The 17443-nt window shown below is 36.5% G+C and overlaps 1 protein-coding gene across 2 annotated transcripts in view; it reads right to left on the bottom strand.

Annotated features, from left to right (window-relative positions):
• LOC109082085 (serine/threonine-protein phosphatase 2A regulatory subunit B'' subunit alpha-like) overlaps positions 1 to 17170 on the bottom strand; it is an 80894-nt gene extending 63724 nt beyond the window's left edge. The window contains exons 1-2 of one of the 2 annotated variants that reach the window (XM_042773589.1): positions 16982 to 17170; positions 336 to 401 (exon numbers count right to left, since the gene is read on the bottom strand). The gene's annotated coding sequence lies outside the window, so the exon portion shown is untranslated. The remainder of the gene's footprint in view (positions 1 to 335; positions 402 to 16981) is intronic. The other variant, XM_042773596.1, reaches the window with a different exon arrangement.
• Positions 17171 to 17443: the final 273 nt, after the last annotated feature.

Genomic DNA, 17443 nt, shown 5'->3' with positions numbered 1-17443 from the left:
AATAAGTGTGACTCATGTGCGTTTCTGAGCAATGGTCTACACTGAAGTGGACTACGCAGAGGTTTCTACAAAGCTGCCTTGATTTAAAGGTTACGGCTGTGATTCAACGTTCAGAGTTTTTTCATCTGACGCTTCATGGAGTGAGAGCTGTAAGCTGTGTCATTATTGCCATGTTTCAGTTTACTGAAATGTTATACTCACCAACTTATAAAACGGTGGGGGGGAAAAGTGCCACCACACACTTCTGAGTTACACTAGGCAGGAAAACAAATAAGCAGCATCTGTCAACAATCACATGGGTTTAGTTTTAGCAACCTGCTCCTTCCATTCATTACCTGTTTATTTGAGTCCAGCTCTAGCCCAGAACAGCTTTGCAGTCCAGAGAAGATTCATACTCCTACCTGTGGAATAAAGAGCAAAAAACTGATTCAGTTTAGAAGGTGCTCTTAATATTCAACCGAACATTGACAGTTTTTACAAAAGAAAAAAAAGCTTTTTGTTTAAATGAAAGACAGACGTACTGTGCACCACTTTTCCCTCCACTGTCTATCTGCTTCTTTTTAGAAGACTAATCAAATGGTACACTTAGGACCGTGTGAAGACTGTTTTTCCCTTGAAAATTACTAATTCAACCCACAATGCAGTGTTACATGACACCATGAAACAGCAGAGCACTAACCACTCTATTGCATGAAGTGAATCACTGGAACCAGTTAACAATGTACTCACTGGACTAGTGGCCTACTTTAAACCAAAAACTTTCTAACATGATGGAAAAATGATTTAGACCCATTGCTGTGTTAGCGTTCCCTTTAAATCTGATCTTTCAATTCACCAGCCTTTCTTACTCCGCAAATAACGGGACTTCGAACAGGCATGTAATTAAAAAGCAATTTCAGATGCTATCGGCCAACATTGAGCAATGCTGCATTAGTTCAGAATCAGATGACCGTTTCCGTCATTACAGAGCTTCACTCACTGTAGCATTGAAGGATAAATCACTTCACAAAATGATTCATCACATCATTAAGACACAAGTCAAATGAAATCACAATTGCTGATTCATTCTTTCTGCGTACCCAGACTGGGTGGATGCGTTTATAAAAATAGCATTAAAAGAATAAATCAATGTTGTTTGGAAGAACTCCATACCTAGAACTCTAGAGAGTGATATATAAGAGCTTGCTTATGCCACAGTGATATATTTAGCATTTTGCAATGCATATACTGAATTCCCAAACTTAGTATGTTTCAGTGTGAGTAGGTAACAATGCACATACAAATGCAACAACCACAAAGACCCCAGGTTGCCCCCAAAGAGGAAAAAAAAAAACATTATTGTGTAGGTGCAAACCCATGATATATTTTTTCTTGTCAGTGGCATAAATCCCAGAAGTTCAAAGGATTATTTTTCTTGCAGTTTAGCCCTTTGGTTTGTTTATCTCTGATGACAGACTGACCAGACCGGACATCTATCCCCACACTTTTAGCAAAATGAAATCAACTAAATGAAGATATTTTTGCATTGTGGCATTAAGTTCATGACAAAACATTTCACCACAAATTCTCATTAATGTTATATGTCAGGGGGGAACTGTAAAACATTTTTTTTATTTAAATCTGAGTAAATATATGTATAAATATAATATTTTATAATAAAATTAATTAAATTATGTTGAATTATGAATAATTGTAGGTTTATTTCACATTACATGTTACACAATATGTGCTAAAATATCATGAAATATCAACACTACACTGTAAAAAAGTTTCGTAGTAAACTGTTTATTTTACAAGAAAATACTTTTTCAGTATTTGTACTTCAGAATTCCATTTTTAAATAAATTTGTTACTTCTTGTTTCTTTGTAATTGTAAAATTTACTAACAGTGACAGATTCTGAGTGAAAATAAAACCAATTTTTTTCAGTGTACGTTCTATTTTTAACTTCTGAAAATAGGCTTAATCTTCTTTAAACAAAATATAATTTATTTTATTTGGGGGTGAAATATAAAACATAAACATCTACAGAACTTCAAAACATTTACTTGAATGTTAAATCAATGTTTCTGATAAACAATCTGAGCAGCTACTGAACTTGTAACCTCAGAGAGGATGGGCCTATTTCAGGTCTGTATTTTTGGAAACCTTCAGATGAGCTCAGTGTTGACATGACCTCAAGGTAAAGATGCAAATATAACCCTTTCCCATTTTAAACTCTGTGTGATAGGACCTAGTTTGGTAGATACATGTGATATAATAGCTAACAATAACACTAGCAACAAAACATGTCAAAACAAAAGAGAAAAGCAAATTCAGATTTTCTTCATGACAAGCTTGACTCACAAACTGGTCATCTTAACAGATTGAGACTCAATCAACTGCCATGTTCAATAATGAGCAAAAGCTCAATCATGAGACCCAATCCCTTTTACACCCTTCATCACAAGCTCTTACAGGAAAGCTCCTTTAACGTTGTGAAAATGTGGTTACAAAACAATTACAATTTACAGCCATTAGTGCCCCACCCAGGGAGGAACCACAAGAGGACTGACTGTATCATTCAGTTTAAAGACTGGGTGTGAATCCATAACAAACTCTGCATATTTAGATGTCTGAAATGAAATAAACCCATTAGGTATTTCAGCATCAGACACAAGACAGAATGAGTCACATGGACTATTTTTATATTGCAAATTTGTCCTTTTTGGAGATTGCACATGACCAAAGGTTCCTTTTTTTTTCTTTTTTTCTTTTTTTTGACCAGTGAATATCAATAATGTTTCAACCAGTCGTTTGTGATTACTAGATAAGTATTTTTCATTTTAGAGTGACAACCTTCCTAATAAAAATTCAAATGTTGTGTTGTGTTGTGCTGTGTTGTGCTGTGCTGTGCTGTGCTTTGCTTTGCTTTGCTTTGCTTTACTTTGATGTGAGGCACCAATCTTTTGAATAAACATTTAAAATGATACAAAATTATACAATTAAGTTTACAAACATTTACAAGACTTTACGATTTTAATCTTTTCTAAGTCTTTTCCAGGCCTAAAGAAAAATAACATCTTTAAAAATGTAACAATGTAAAAAATATTTTTTTCTTCAGGTTTTCTATTTTCTGGGATCCCTGATGGTCACACAAGGCCCTCATTGTATGGAAAAAAGCAGAAATTCAGAGCTCAGAGATACTTTGAACAATGTAGATTAAAATATCTCCTTTTGTATCTTACATAAGAAATAATGTGTAAGGTAATAATAAGGTGTATTACAACAAAAAATTAATTTTAAAATGTCTACTGTTTACTAAAAGGATACATGAGTCAGTATTACACAAGTAAAGCTTTACTATATATTTTTACTTATTAAAGCTTCACATTTCAAACCACAGTAAATTCAGGCTCTCTATTGTTACTTTGTTCTTCTCTCCTCACATCCAAATCTCATCCTCAAGTGTTTTTTATTAACTGCAGCCAAAAGGACGTCTCTGTAGTTTCATGACAATTCTTTGGTGTAAGATGAAAAGTAGAGTGAATACATACCTTGCCTTGTCAAATGAACCTGACAGGTTCTTGATGTATTTACCAAAGGCTTTCCGACCAAAGCTTCACCTGGGAATCTCCCATCTTAGATCCTCTTGGTAACCAACATCTCTATCTGGCTCTCAATTGCTCCCTATGCCTATAGATGTGTTTCTATCTATCCATCTCTTTAATTCAGCTCCTCTCCAGCGTGCTCCAGTTAGGCCACGCCTGTGCTGGGGTGCAACATCTGTGCAATCAAACTTCCTCTACTCTTAAACGCAGCATAAACCTCCCAAAAATCCCTCCCTGCAGTGCCAAAACAAAACCTTTTGGGAAAGAGCAGAGAAAGAGTGAATGAGGGGTGTTTGGGAGTACATTAACGTCCATGCTCTCTGCTCATTTTGCCCATCCAGCTGCAAGAGCGTTTGTAGCCATGGAAACTACTTAAAAGCAGCCTGAAGGAAGTGTGTTATTGTATTTAGCAATGCACCAGAATAAATAGGGTGAAAATAAAAACACAAGCAGCTAAATACTAATCAGGTTTGGCCACATGTAGCCCCAAGGTCTTTTAAATAATGCACATAGTCATTTGCACAAAATCCTTATAGGCTTTGATAGCACAAGGCATATGGTATCATATATGAAATCAGGCATGTTTAGCATTGTACTTTCCCCTCATTTGCAGCCTAGCATTGATATTACAGTCATGTCGACATGTTGCAACCTTCACTATGTTACAGTGTTGTTCCTTGCTCGGAACCCCACCCACAATCAGGGCGTTTTCCAATGAACAATCATTAAGATCTTTCCAAAAAATTAGCCTGAGCTCAAAGTTTGTTGCCTGCAGACAAACAAATGTCAGCTTTCTACCCACCAGTCTGACAATAATGAGGCTGTATTTTGCATTTACATTTCAAGAAAACACCACATTGACTTTCACAGGAAATGCATCAGCATTCGACAGCAGTCCTCTGGGTATAGCTGATCCCCTATGACTTTATAAATAGCTATTTTTGCCAAAAATCTGAACTTCTCTTCCATATAAAGCTAGACATTTATCTTCTTAGTCTTTCATCCTAAATTTAAAATCACATGCATCCAAATAAACAAAATACAAAAATATGCAAATCAACATACCATGTAGAATTCATGCACTACATGTAAATTATATTTTTTCATGTTGCTTCCTGTCAAAATGATGGAGTTTGTTTAGAATTATTCATATTTTAGCCTTTTCTAGAAAAATAGATAGCTTCTTCAGTAGTGGGCGGAACTAATGAGCAAGCAGCAATCTCATTCGCTAGCACTCACCTGTAACTGTCCACCTTTTGACAGCAGGAAATCAGTTTGAGTGAACACAGACAACATGATTAATATTCATGAGCCAAGCAGCCCGTCAGAACTTAGAGTGTTTTATATTATAAGTAGTAGCATTGCATTATTTTATTAGTACTATTGTTAGTCTTTTTTTACTTTAACATTTAAAAAATGATCTCCCAATCATTAAGAATAAACTTTCACGGAAAAACGCATCATCATTTGACAACAGTCCTCTGGGTAAGCTAGAGCTGATCCCCGATGACTTTTACAAGTGGCTGTTTTGGACAAAAATGTAAACTTATCTTCCATTAAAAGCTAGATATTTGACTGAAGAAGTAGCTACAAGACCTTCAGCATAAAGGTTTTCATCCTAAATTTTAAATCTAAATAAGCAATATGCACAAATATAGAAATTTAAAAAAAAATCAAGCAGTCAAATTAGCATTTAAAATTCCAACAGCAATGACATTTGTAATGTTTAAACTGATTATTGCTTTTCAATAACATCCCAGCTTCTGAGAACTGGAATGTCAGAGCTAGGCTACAATTATTATTTTCCTCGTTTCCCCCGTCTGTCTATGTGGCCTTTCTATGGTACACAGGTGTGTCATTACTGATCGTACATGCACTGGAATTGTGTGTACCAGCCTGCAAGGCAGAACGAATAACAGCCACCCTGAGCTCCATCTCGACGCCCACGGACCACCTTAGCATGGCCTCAGTCTGAGAGCTAACATCCACTCTTATCCAGCAATCAATAAACCACAACTGACTAAAAGCCATCCCGGTATCAGGCCCATCAGTGTCTGAGGGAGGCAGCGTGCATAAACAACATCAGCAGCCGCCATGACCCGCATTTATGGAACGTGATGAAAGTTTTCATGCTTGTTTTCTGTCCTCTCACTTTCCCCTAGGGCCAGATCTGATTTATGATTTCTGTTTCATCCCACAGAGCGGCAGAGCCATTAAGGGTGAAGAAAGAGCAAACAAATGCATGAAGAGCACTTTCCCATTAACATGATAAAAAAAAGCAACTCAAATTACCCCTCACCTCTCAACACACTAATACTGTCAAAAACACACAAGGTTTACAAATAAACACAGCTGGTAATGTCTAAAGTGAAAGTAAACAGTTAAGAGCTGCCACTTGTCATTAAAGGGATAGTTCACCCAGAAAAGTAAATATGTCATTATTTACTCACTCGCATGTTGTCCAAAACATGTATTAATTTATTTCTCGCATGTTGTCCAAAACATGTATTAATTTATTTCTTGTGCTGAACACAGAAAAAATATTTTGAATAATGTGGGTAACCAAACATTTGCTGGTCCCCATTGACTCGAATTAATAGAAAAAAAAATACTGAAGTCACTGGGGACCAGCAACTGTTTGGTTACCCACAGTCTTCAAAACAACTTTTATGTTCAACAGAAGAAAGAAACTCATTCTGCTCTTGACTGAAGAACTTTAATACAGTTGCTTTAATAAGAATCAATGTATAATTTAATTTATAAGGTGAAGTCTATACAGTGTTTAATTTTTATATTTGTTAATTCAATTTCTTGAATGCTACTGCTAAATACACCTACTGTACTTGTAAAATAAAGCACTGTTTGTTTTATTTGTATTAGGGATCGACCGATATGCATTTTTCAGGGCCGATGCCGATTATTACAGATCAAGGAGACCGATAACCGATATTTTGAACCGATATGCAGTGTAAAAATGAAAATTAATGTCAAAATTAAGAATAAAAAGGCCTCTGACAAAGACTCTCTTTAAATATTTTAACACATCTTTAATTGACACTGTTCATAATAACAACATTAATATTAATAATAACACAAACATAAAAAAGTGCTGGGAGCATCCATCAGCAGTTCTGTAAACTAAGTAAAACTTAAAGCAAATTTAAACAGCAACAAATGAACAAATAATGGAAAATAAATGTAATCTATAGATATATTATATATATATATATATATATTATATATATATATATATATATATATATATATATATGTGTGTATATGTATATATATATTATAATATATATATTATATATATATATGCTATATATATTATATATATATATATATATATATATATATATATATATATATATATGTGTGTGTAATATAAATATAATATATATATATATATATATATATGTATGTATGTATGTATGTGTGTGTGTGTGACATACATTTTTTTATTTGCAACCAGAATGCATTAAAATCACACAAACCCATATTGTAAAGTGTTTTTTTTTTGTTTTTTTTTAACTGTTTATCACTACAAACTAGGAAGTCAAAACAGCGTCATCCAGGAAACGTGCAATGTGTTATTGACAAATTATTAGCATAGGGTTATTAGCAGGGGGCGATTTGTGAAATAAACAGAGGGGGGGATGCTTTTGAAAAATTTTATGAAATGTTTTTAATAACGGAAATGTATTTAAGTGTGATCTCAGTTTAATAAAAAACATTGTAAGAGCTATGTTAGGCCTATTAATTGTAATGATAGTAATGTCACCCAAACAACAAATTACATCGAGAAAGCGAGCAAAGAACACAACGGAGCTTTTTTGAAACTCACTCAGTTAAACCATTGCGTCGCAAAATGATTCACTGTTTCGATGCGCTTCAAACGGATCGCGTATCGCGAATCATTTGATTCAGATCTGGACGTCATTTCTTGCATGATGTTTTTGAAAAGTTATTCAGCAGAGGCAGGGATGCATAGACCAGAAGGGGGAAATAAGTCGCACCCTTGTTATAAATGAGAGGCGCGGCCGCGGAGATAAACTAAATTTAGGGAGCTCGCGTCGCGTCAGGGCGTCCTCGCGCTTGATGCCCTTTCAGCTCTTCAAAATTGCATAATGGTATTCTGAATCTGTATGAAAATTATTTTGCAATCATGTTAGAATAAAGCAATATTTCTGAAATATGCGCACTGGGACTAAGACCCTAACGCGGACGCTGTTTGAAGCTATGTGAACCACACAAAAAAAACGTCAGACGTGAGTGAATTCATTCGTGTTGATAATCTATTCACAATTAAACGTTAAGTTTGCCGAACAGAAGAAGTAGGTTTTAGTTTCGCTATCTCAGCACTGATGTGATGATCCGTGCATATCACTTGACTGACATTGACCGGGAATTCACAGTATACTGAACGGGGCTTTCAATAAGAATCATATTTAGGTAACTTCAGTGTATTGATTTATTGCAACTTCAGGAACGTTTACTGCATTCTTACCTTCGAGAGATAACTTGTTGATGTGTGATGATGATCACTGAAGCAGCTCCTGTGCTTTCGGTGTTTTTCCAGCCGCGCCAGCCGTATTGATTGCTCGTGACTCCCAACAAATCAGACGGACGATGGGCGGGGCTTAGTCTAGGCCAAGAGCAGTGCGCTACGAGGTGGCTGGATCAGTGCCAGATCGCGCATTTCAAAAATAAAATGGTTTTATCGGCAAATCGGTTTGAAAAATGGCCGATGCCGATAACTGTTTGCTTTATCGGCGCCGATAATCGGCCACGCCGATAATCGGTCGACCCCTAATTTGTATATTATGTGTATTTATAATGTGTATCTTTGTTCTTATGTTTAATAACAAAGATAAAATAATGACAAAGATTTTTATCTTTTTATGTCCACTAGGGCTGTGCAATTAATTGAATTTCTAATTACAATTATGGATGCCACAATTACATAATTGTTCAAAGCGCCAATTAATCGTTCAAAGTCCACTTATGTTATTCTGCACGCTTAAGATGTTTTTTTTTTTTTTTTTTTTTACACGTTATCTTAAGGGTCTTTCCATTGTTTTAGTTTTAGTATAACATTATAATACCATTCATATTTTTACTTTTTTTATAAATTAAAGAAGAAACCAATCCGATGTATACGGTATTTTATATTTGAGGCTTAATACTACAGAAAAGTGCTAAAGGTTTTTCAGTGTTTTCAGCTTGTTTATTTTCATAAAAAAATACGGCATGCAGTTGCATTAAACAATGGTATAAATATAATTTAATGTAAATTGTGATAATCGTAATTAATAATCACAATTACAATTTCAAGGGAATAATTGACAATTATGATTTTTGTCATAATCGTGCTACCCTAATCTCCACCCACTTTGGCCATCTTTTTTATTTTAGATTTTGTTACATTATAAGGCTTTGTTTTTAAAATGGAAAATTAGCTTGACTGCACTGGTCAGGCAACTTTATTAACATAAATCGTGAATTGTGTTTTTATTGTGATATGATATTTTTGCCATATCACCCAGCCCTATTTCAGTGATATTTTAGTATGACTGAGATTGTACAATAATTTGTATTAATATTTGTATTTTGTGTGTTTTTATATGCTTATTATATAGTTTTTATACCTTTTTATTTAAATTTTAGTTGTAGTTATTTTAGAACATCAAGTTAAACTAAACAAAAACAAGAAATGATTCATTGGCAATAAAATTAAATGTAAAAAAAAAAAAAAGGTTTAATTTGTAAAATTTTATTTTAGTGGAAGTTTATTTTATTTCAAGTAACATTTTTTTTTTCATGGTTTTATTTTTATTACCTCTAACAACCCTACAACCTCTTGCATGTGCTAAATAGCTTAGTATCCACCGGTCATTGTGTTCTTCACTTGTGGTGACGCTTAGAAAGAAAATAAACAAGGAAACAGGGCGGCAACCCTCTGGTATTACTATTCCACATGCTTGCTGTTCACATGGACTCACCCTAGTGCAGAATTTTCCATATTATATAAAGAAAGAAACATTTACTGGCATTCTATCAGTTCTCATAGTCATAGTAAAGTTCAAAAATCCCAATTTAGCATCCTACCCATTACAGTATTAAGCTAGAAGAGACTGATTCCCACTGTTAGAGGCAACGCCTTCCATAAAACATTTAACATGGCCTTATAAATAAACTACAAGGTTCTCTGCCATTCAAGTAGAGCAATAAGAGAGGCATGTAACTAAAGCCACACAGCTTTGTTCTCGTTCACTCTCAGTTTTGCCCTCCTTCCTTTCTAATTTTCCTGTGGAACTCTTGGCAGCGCTCCTGGCACGGGAAGAATGTCTTTGCCTCCATGCCCGAGAAGAGCACACAAAAGAGCGCCGTGTTAGAGCGGTGGACAGTGATTGGCCGCTCAGCACATGGACATTTACTCATCCTGCTGCATTCCATGCTACAGGCCTGTGCAATGACACCAGAGCTGCCCCGAGGAAACACGTCCCGCTGTGAGTGTGAAGGAGCTCAGGCAATGGGCTCCGCTCCAGAAATGTGCATAATGTAGCCTTTATGAGAAAGACCTGTCACTAGGAACCCTGTAAACATGCCACAAGCCCTAGTTTGGTATTGTTTTAGAATGAAACCAGGCTGAGGATTAAGTTACTGTGGAAGTCAATGAAAGGAATACATATTTCTGAGTTTCAAAATTACAGTTTTGTCATTTGCATCAAACACGAGTTAGTGGCATGGCCTTGTGGAAATGGCCACCCACCACACCATACATCTTGATTGCAGCATGAGGGATAATTCAGCCCTGAAACTACACTGACAAAACAATGATCTCCACTGTCTGATTGATGATCGAGTAAACCTCTACCATCACAAGAGACAGGATAAGACATAAAGATAATACCCAACTTCACACTACAAAGAGTTTCCTTAAATAGAAAAACAATGAAAGCATAAAAATAAATATAACTAGCAAATATAAATTAAAAAACAATACCTTACAAAAACAATTATTAAAAAAAAATATTTTCAAAAACAAAATACTTTTCAAACTATTTCACAATCATAATCTTAAACCTATCTCATAACCTCATTCACTCTTCCCTACTTTACTCTACTAATTTAATACACTTGAAGAAGTAAACAAAAAAGAGTGCATGCATTCAAACACTAAGTGTGGCAGCAACGATTATAGATTTTGTTGGTACGATTATTGTCTGAGAAATAATCACGGTTTTACGACTATGATTATTATGCATTTATTCATTTCACATGGAAACTCTTTAGATATTAAAGTGTTATTTTTTTTGCTGCCTTTTGAAACGGAAATAACACAGTAACCAATAATACAGGACAAAATAATAATAATAAAGACAAACAAAAGTCCATCGCTCTAATTGGAATTAAAAAGGTGACCTCTGCTCTGTAAACATGTATTTAAGTATTTCCCTTTTGAAAATAACTAATGAAAGTAGATCACAAAAGTATTTAGTGTTTTCAGTTTGTGCATTCTTTACATTTCTTTTGGACCTGAGGCAGAGAACTGGAAACATGGTGGGAAAAAAAAATCTTGTTGGTTATTGACTCATGAATAATACTGTATTATAGGGGGTAATAAATAGCAATGTTAATGAAGTATTATTAATATAAGACTATTAAGTTTATTTATCCCACAGGGGAAACTACTGTATTAATAATGAGGGGAATAAGCTGAACTATTATTGTAATCAACTGTCATCCATACATATTCTTTTTAATAATTTTTATAATAATTCATAGGATTTTACATGTGGCCTGAGACAATCATGTGTATTATTTTGGTTTGTGAGATCGGAGATCGCGCTGCGCACACATACACACATTCAGGAGGACACCAACTTGTTGTGAATGCTTCCCCTCAACTTTTATTAATAAAATAGCTTAGATACTGAATTGCTACATTATATTCATCAGCAATGAGGGGGTAAAATCACCGTTTAAGTAACTAAACACACGTTTGTAGAGAGACACACTGACACAGGTTCACATACACACACACACAGACACACTTCTCTCTCTGTAGCTCTCTCTCTCCCGATCGAATGATTATTTCAAGTAGCTGAATGTAGAAATTAATTAATTCAAATAAATGTGATCTTACCGCCCTATTTCATCTCTGTCTGATCTGAAGTGGGCAGAATCCTCCATAGCTTCGCATCAGTCTTGCCTTCACGTTGTGCATTAAAATAGTTAAAAGCCATGTATTCGCTCTTTAGCAGCAGTTTTTACGGCAATATTTAAATGTCATTCTTTGTGTACCCAAAATAATCCCACTTTATCGACTTCAGTCATTTCTCTGGTGGAAATGAAGGATCATTGTTTGGTTCCTCTGTCATAGGTGTGTGTACTAGCCTCTGTGTCTCTAATAAGCAAAGCATTTTAAGCTGGTGCACCGCTAGGTGTAACTTTGTTTTGTGCAAGTTGCAACAGTTCCGTTCCATGCAACAGAAACACTCTGTGTAGCGGAGCCTTTACAATTAATTAACCATGCCATTTTAAAACGCGATTAATCGTGAAACCGGTTAATCACTGCATCCCTAGTGTACTTGTTATTGCTATGTATTATGGGTTTGAACAAGTGTACTCAATAATGTTAACTATGGTTTCAGACACCATTACATATGGCAAAAATTGCATGAATAATTTCCAAAATTGCACACTCTCTGAGTGGTCTTCTTTTAAATTACTTTACAACCATTAAAATGTACGTGCTATATAGTATGTATATAGTATAAACGTAATCTGGATGCACTACATCTGTCATGTTGTCAACTCCAAGTGACCTACCACCATCAGTCGCGCTGCTTTACTGTTTTGTGAATATTGTCATATTGGACACACTACTCTTTCCACATACTACTCTATAGTAGGCAAGTAAACCAATTTGGGGTGCAGCTTTGGATTAATTTTTTACCCAGCTTGTCTCTGGGATTGTCTTCTTCATGAAAGTTTTGAAACAGACTTAAAATAAAAGCATATGACAAAAACAGCCTAAAGTTGCCAAAGAGATAAGAAAATAACTTGCAGCAGAGCTAAAATAATTAGATATGTCAGCAACTTACTAAAGCAGCCAAAAGTTTCCCAAGAGACGGGAGCTTAACCTTGCACTAATTTGTACATAACAGTAATCAAGCTAACTAGTAATCTAGACAGACTGTCATTAGTCATAAAATTCTACAGCACCAAATAGATGTCCATCACTCACCAGCTCAGATTATATCTATTACGGTTTATGAAAGCCTTCTCTCACTATGACAGACTCACCTGCTCATTAGCTGCATGTAAACATTTCAGGTTCCTCACGCCTCTTGAGCATCCTGCATTACCTCAAAAGGATCATCTGAATCACAGGAAAACCGCTCTCCACTTATAGATGTTCACTAGGTTAGAACAGATAAGCAGTTACTATGGTAATGCCTGAGTTTTAAATAAGTTGCAGGGAGCAGTTTTCAGAATTTTCCCTCACCTGCCATGCAATCTGAATGCTTGCATTGAAACTCTGCACTCACACTTTCCAAACAACATCAGACTGAAGAGATAAGGCCCTATATAAATTATGAGCGGGAGTTTCCACAGGAATGCACGTATGCCAAACATTTTAAGTGAGTACATTTTAAATAAAAATGGCCATAAATAATTCATTGATTACATTGTTGTAACACATCTTGAGACTTGTTTCACACAATTTCAAGAGTGCAGACAGCCAAAAAAAAAAACACTAAATGGACTTCTATGAAATGTTTTGTTTTACTTCTGTATTCTGTGGTTACTATTATGGGTTACTGGTACTAACACAAAATGTGTGTAAAACTCGATTCATTGACGATCACACCGAACTGTGCATTTTCTCAAGCAGGCCTTTTAGCCTCCTTTGCAGAGGCTGGAATGATGGAAAATCTCCAATCTAAACACTCTGCCCTCTGACCAACCAGTGCACAAACTTAACCAGCATTCTTCTCTCTTCTGCATGGCACCACATGCATCTGTGAAAAGACACAAGTCTATAAAGAACTGTGGGTAAAGGACCTTGAACCTCAGTAACACTCCCTCTACATCAGGGAATACATTCCCTGAATCCCCGTCTGCCACATTCTATCTAGATTCCACACTACAAATGCCCATGCAGAACTCAACAGAAACTGCAATAATGTTTGAGCTTTGCTAAGATCTGTTGTTATGGTTTCTGAAAGATTTTGATCATAACCCCACAATTCCACCGGGCATCACCAGAAAGCAGTCACGTCTTATTCTGCAAGCTTCAGATCTCCAATAGCAGCGAGTCTGTGCTGCGCACACACTCAAGTCGTGAGCCGCTAGTTTTATTCAGGGCACAGACAGCAGTGTTTTGTCTGTGCTGTATAGAAATAACAGCAAAAGGAGCAGGGCCTCACACACAGCTAGAGCTTTTTTGCATCTAAATTGAACTATTTTCAGAATCAGGAGCTTTCTTGGGAAGCCGTCCCCCGAAGGAATGCTCATTTTCTGAATACAATCTCTAATGGCTGTGGCATGGAAATACTAGTGCTCTGAATGGACGTAAACAGGTGAAGGGAGCAAATGAAGAGTCTCGATTGAAACACGACTAGTTGCCTGAAGGTTTTCTTAATGCTGCACTTGAGACTGCTGCCATTATCAACATGAACCTTCCAGAGGTGATCGTTTTAATTAGCATAAAATGCTCATACAATGAGGGGTTTATGCTGAGAGAAGCACACAGAAGGGACGAACCTGACACAGTGTCTTTCATTGATGCAAACATGCTGTGCTTACCAAGCCATTTTGGTTTATAAACATAAGCTGTGTTGTAATCCTAACATGTCATTACAGATGTCATGCTCATAATGGAGCGGGTATGTGGTGGTTTATGAGAGTGGTTGGAAAAAATAATGACTGAGCAATACATGTCACCTGTTAACACTGGACAAATAACTCTATCAATGCATCTAAATATTATCTCATCTAAATATTGCTATTGTTCAGCTACAAACAATCAACATCCAATCATTTCAGCCCCTGTTGAATTTTTGGTACTCTCCTTATGTGGTAAAAGCAAACAGACTATGGCCTGGAAGTTTGAGGGGTTAGTGGGATGGTTAGTGCCATCTGCTCATCGTGAGGATCTTTTTCAGGTGCGGCCTCCAAAAAAGCTGTCACTTCCTGTACTACATGATGGGACAACCATTTATACCTACAGCATGCAAGAGTATTGCAAGTGTCTCCTTCAGTGACAGTCTACTTCCGAGGCACAATGTGACCAAAGCTATTTACATCCAAAAAGACCTTCACAGATCTAGCAGTCCTGACCTCCCTCTACTTAAAACATTGTCTAATTTGAGTTGTTAAACAAAGTGCATAAATTCAAGTAGTAAACCCAGAAATAGATTGTACAGGCCAGTGAATGTTTCTAAAAATTACGAGGTTTGCTTAGCTTTACTAAAAACAAAAACAAGAGGAAGCAGATTGACTGTGCAAGCAAGATAATTGCACGCCTCGAAAATTGCTACGCGAAACCCTCCAACAATAATTTAAAATAAGACTGCATGCTTGCCCAGCATGCACTGCAAAAGATCATTGACTGGGTCCATTTCAAACCCTTCGAACCATTTTTTTTAAATAAATTTACATTTTATTTAAACGGTTTAAAATAAATAAATGAATAAATAGGAATGTTTTCTGAAAGATCATGTGACACTGAAGACTAGAGTAATGGCTACTGAAAATCTAATAAATTACATTTCTGTATATATTAAAATATATTAGGTATATTAAAACAGTTCTTCAAAACTAATATTTTACAATATTTTTGTTTGTACCATATTTCTAATCAAATAAACACAGCTTTGGTGAGCATAAGAGACTTCTTTCCAAAACATAAAAAAAAACTTAAGAAACTTTTTTTTAATATTCACAATCAAATCACATGTGATCTACTGTTATCTAAGATGTGTCACTTCAAATGGTATTTGTCTATATAAACAGCCTTGTGAGACTAAGGACAGACTTCTGTGCAGGACCACACACATATACTGTAGGACATGCCCGAAAAAGCCTCATTGTAGGGGTCAGTGGTTCAGCTCTAGCCTTCATGTGGCATTTTATGAGCTTTGGTCAATAGCGAGCAGTGGGGATGGGGTACAATGGGAAGAACAGAAAACCACAGCTGACCAAAACCTCACCAATGCACTCCGCTGTGGCTCGTTGGCAGCCAACCAGACCCGTGCAGTCCCAGAGCGGCTGGATGTGTGGAGAGGAATCGAATCAGGTGCCAAATGACTTCACTCTCAGGATGCCAGTTAGGAAGCGTATTTTCTGCATATTGTGCCACTGAATAACTCTAAATCTTGTGAAGGAGGAAAAAATATTGTGTTAGGACAACAGGCAGCGTTTGACCCAGAACGATCAATTCCAGCACTTAGGAAGTGATTAATGCAAGGGAGCGCATAGCTGTGATCCAGAGCTATTTTGGGCTAATTAGAGAGGAAACGATCCCGAGACTGCCCAGCCGTCTCAGTATCTGTCAAGTTATCAGGCTAGTGACAAAGAACAGAGCACAGCTCAAGGTTGCACTCGGGCAGGACAGGCATGCATTTAGTGCAGGCGGGATGCCCAATTACACCCACAGCAGAGAGACCCCACCGGGATATTTATAAAGACAGCATGACAGAGATCTGATCTTTCCAAGATGCACAGGATATAAGCGCTGTGCCAGTTCCTGCTGCTCAAGAATGAGTTAAACAGCACCTCAGCCAAACTAAGCATTTAGATGAACAGTCTGAAAGCAAAAACAAAAGCTTATCCCTTCCAGCCAAAAGCAAACTATGAAACTGTTCATAACTATGTAGCTTGAGGGGGGAAGAAAATGCTCCACATTCATCATACAGTTCTAGATCTTGTAACTCTGAGAAATGTGACAAGGAAGTTAAATATTCTTTGATTCTGGTAATTTATAAACACATTAGTCAAGTGAAAGTGACAAACATCACAGAGTACATACGTGGAACTACAAACAATCGTGATTTAATATGTCTTCTGAGTACAAAAAAAGCAGGCGTGTACAATAGTCAGTTTACTGCGCGCGTGAGTTTAATACACAGGCGATGCGGTAAAATCACTCCACAATCACATGTATGAAACTCAAACCACTGTCTGATACCGTCTCTAAAACAACCGATCGTGACTTTCCACAACGCCCAACTTCAATAATAAAGTCTATTTGAACTTCAGCCCTTCCCTTATAGTCACGAAGACATTTTATTTGACAACCACGCGTAACTTCTACTTAAACATACAGGGCAAGTATTCATGAGCGCTAAAACACTCGATTGATCAACAAACACATACCGTTTCGCTCTGTGTTAAGGCTTGTCATCTGGGCTTTTAGGACAGTCTGATATCCAAATCGACAGTTTCATGACTAGCGTGTCAACACACGGTTTTGTGGAGTAACAGTGTTACGCCTCGCCGTTCAGACTCTGCGTGCTGACAGCAGCCAGTGCAGAATGAGCAGAGCTACACCGCGGACAGGGCAGTTCCTCGCAAACACGCTGGGCGGGAATATATAAACGCTGACACTATAAACGCTTACCAGAACCAGGTTACCTAGGAACTAGATAGATTTCCTCAGAACACTCAAATTTTGTGAAGCATTCTGAAAATTTATTCAAACAGATGGCTGAAGAGCAAGCCATGTAATATGTAAATTTCTTGTAAAGCTTATACAGTGGGTATAGAAAATAATCAACCCCCTTTAAAACAAGGAAATTCAGGATATTACCATCTCCATGCTTTACTGTAGGAATGCTG

This window comes from Cyprinus carpio, chromosome A2 (genome assembly GCF_018340385.1).
Source record: "Cyprinus carpio isolate SPL01 chromosome A2, ASM1834038v1, whole genome shotgun sequence".
Taxonomy (NCBI): Eukaryota; Metazoa; Chordata; class Actinopteri; order Cypriniformes; family Cyprinidae; genus Cyprinus; species Cyprinus carpio.
Note: the sequence above shows the minus strand (reverse complement) of the source record. Positions and strands in the feature narration are given on the sequence as shown.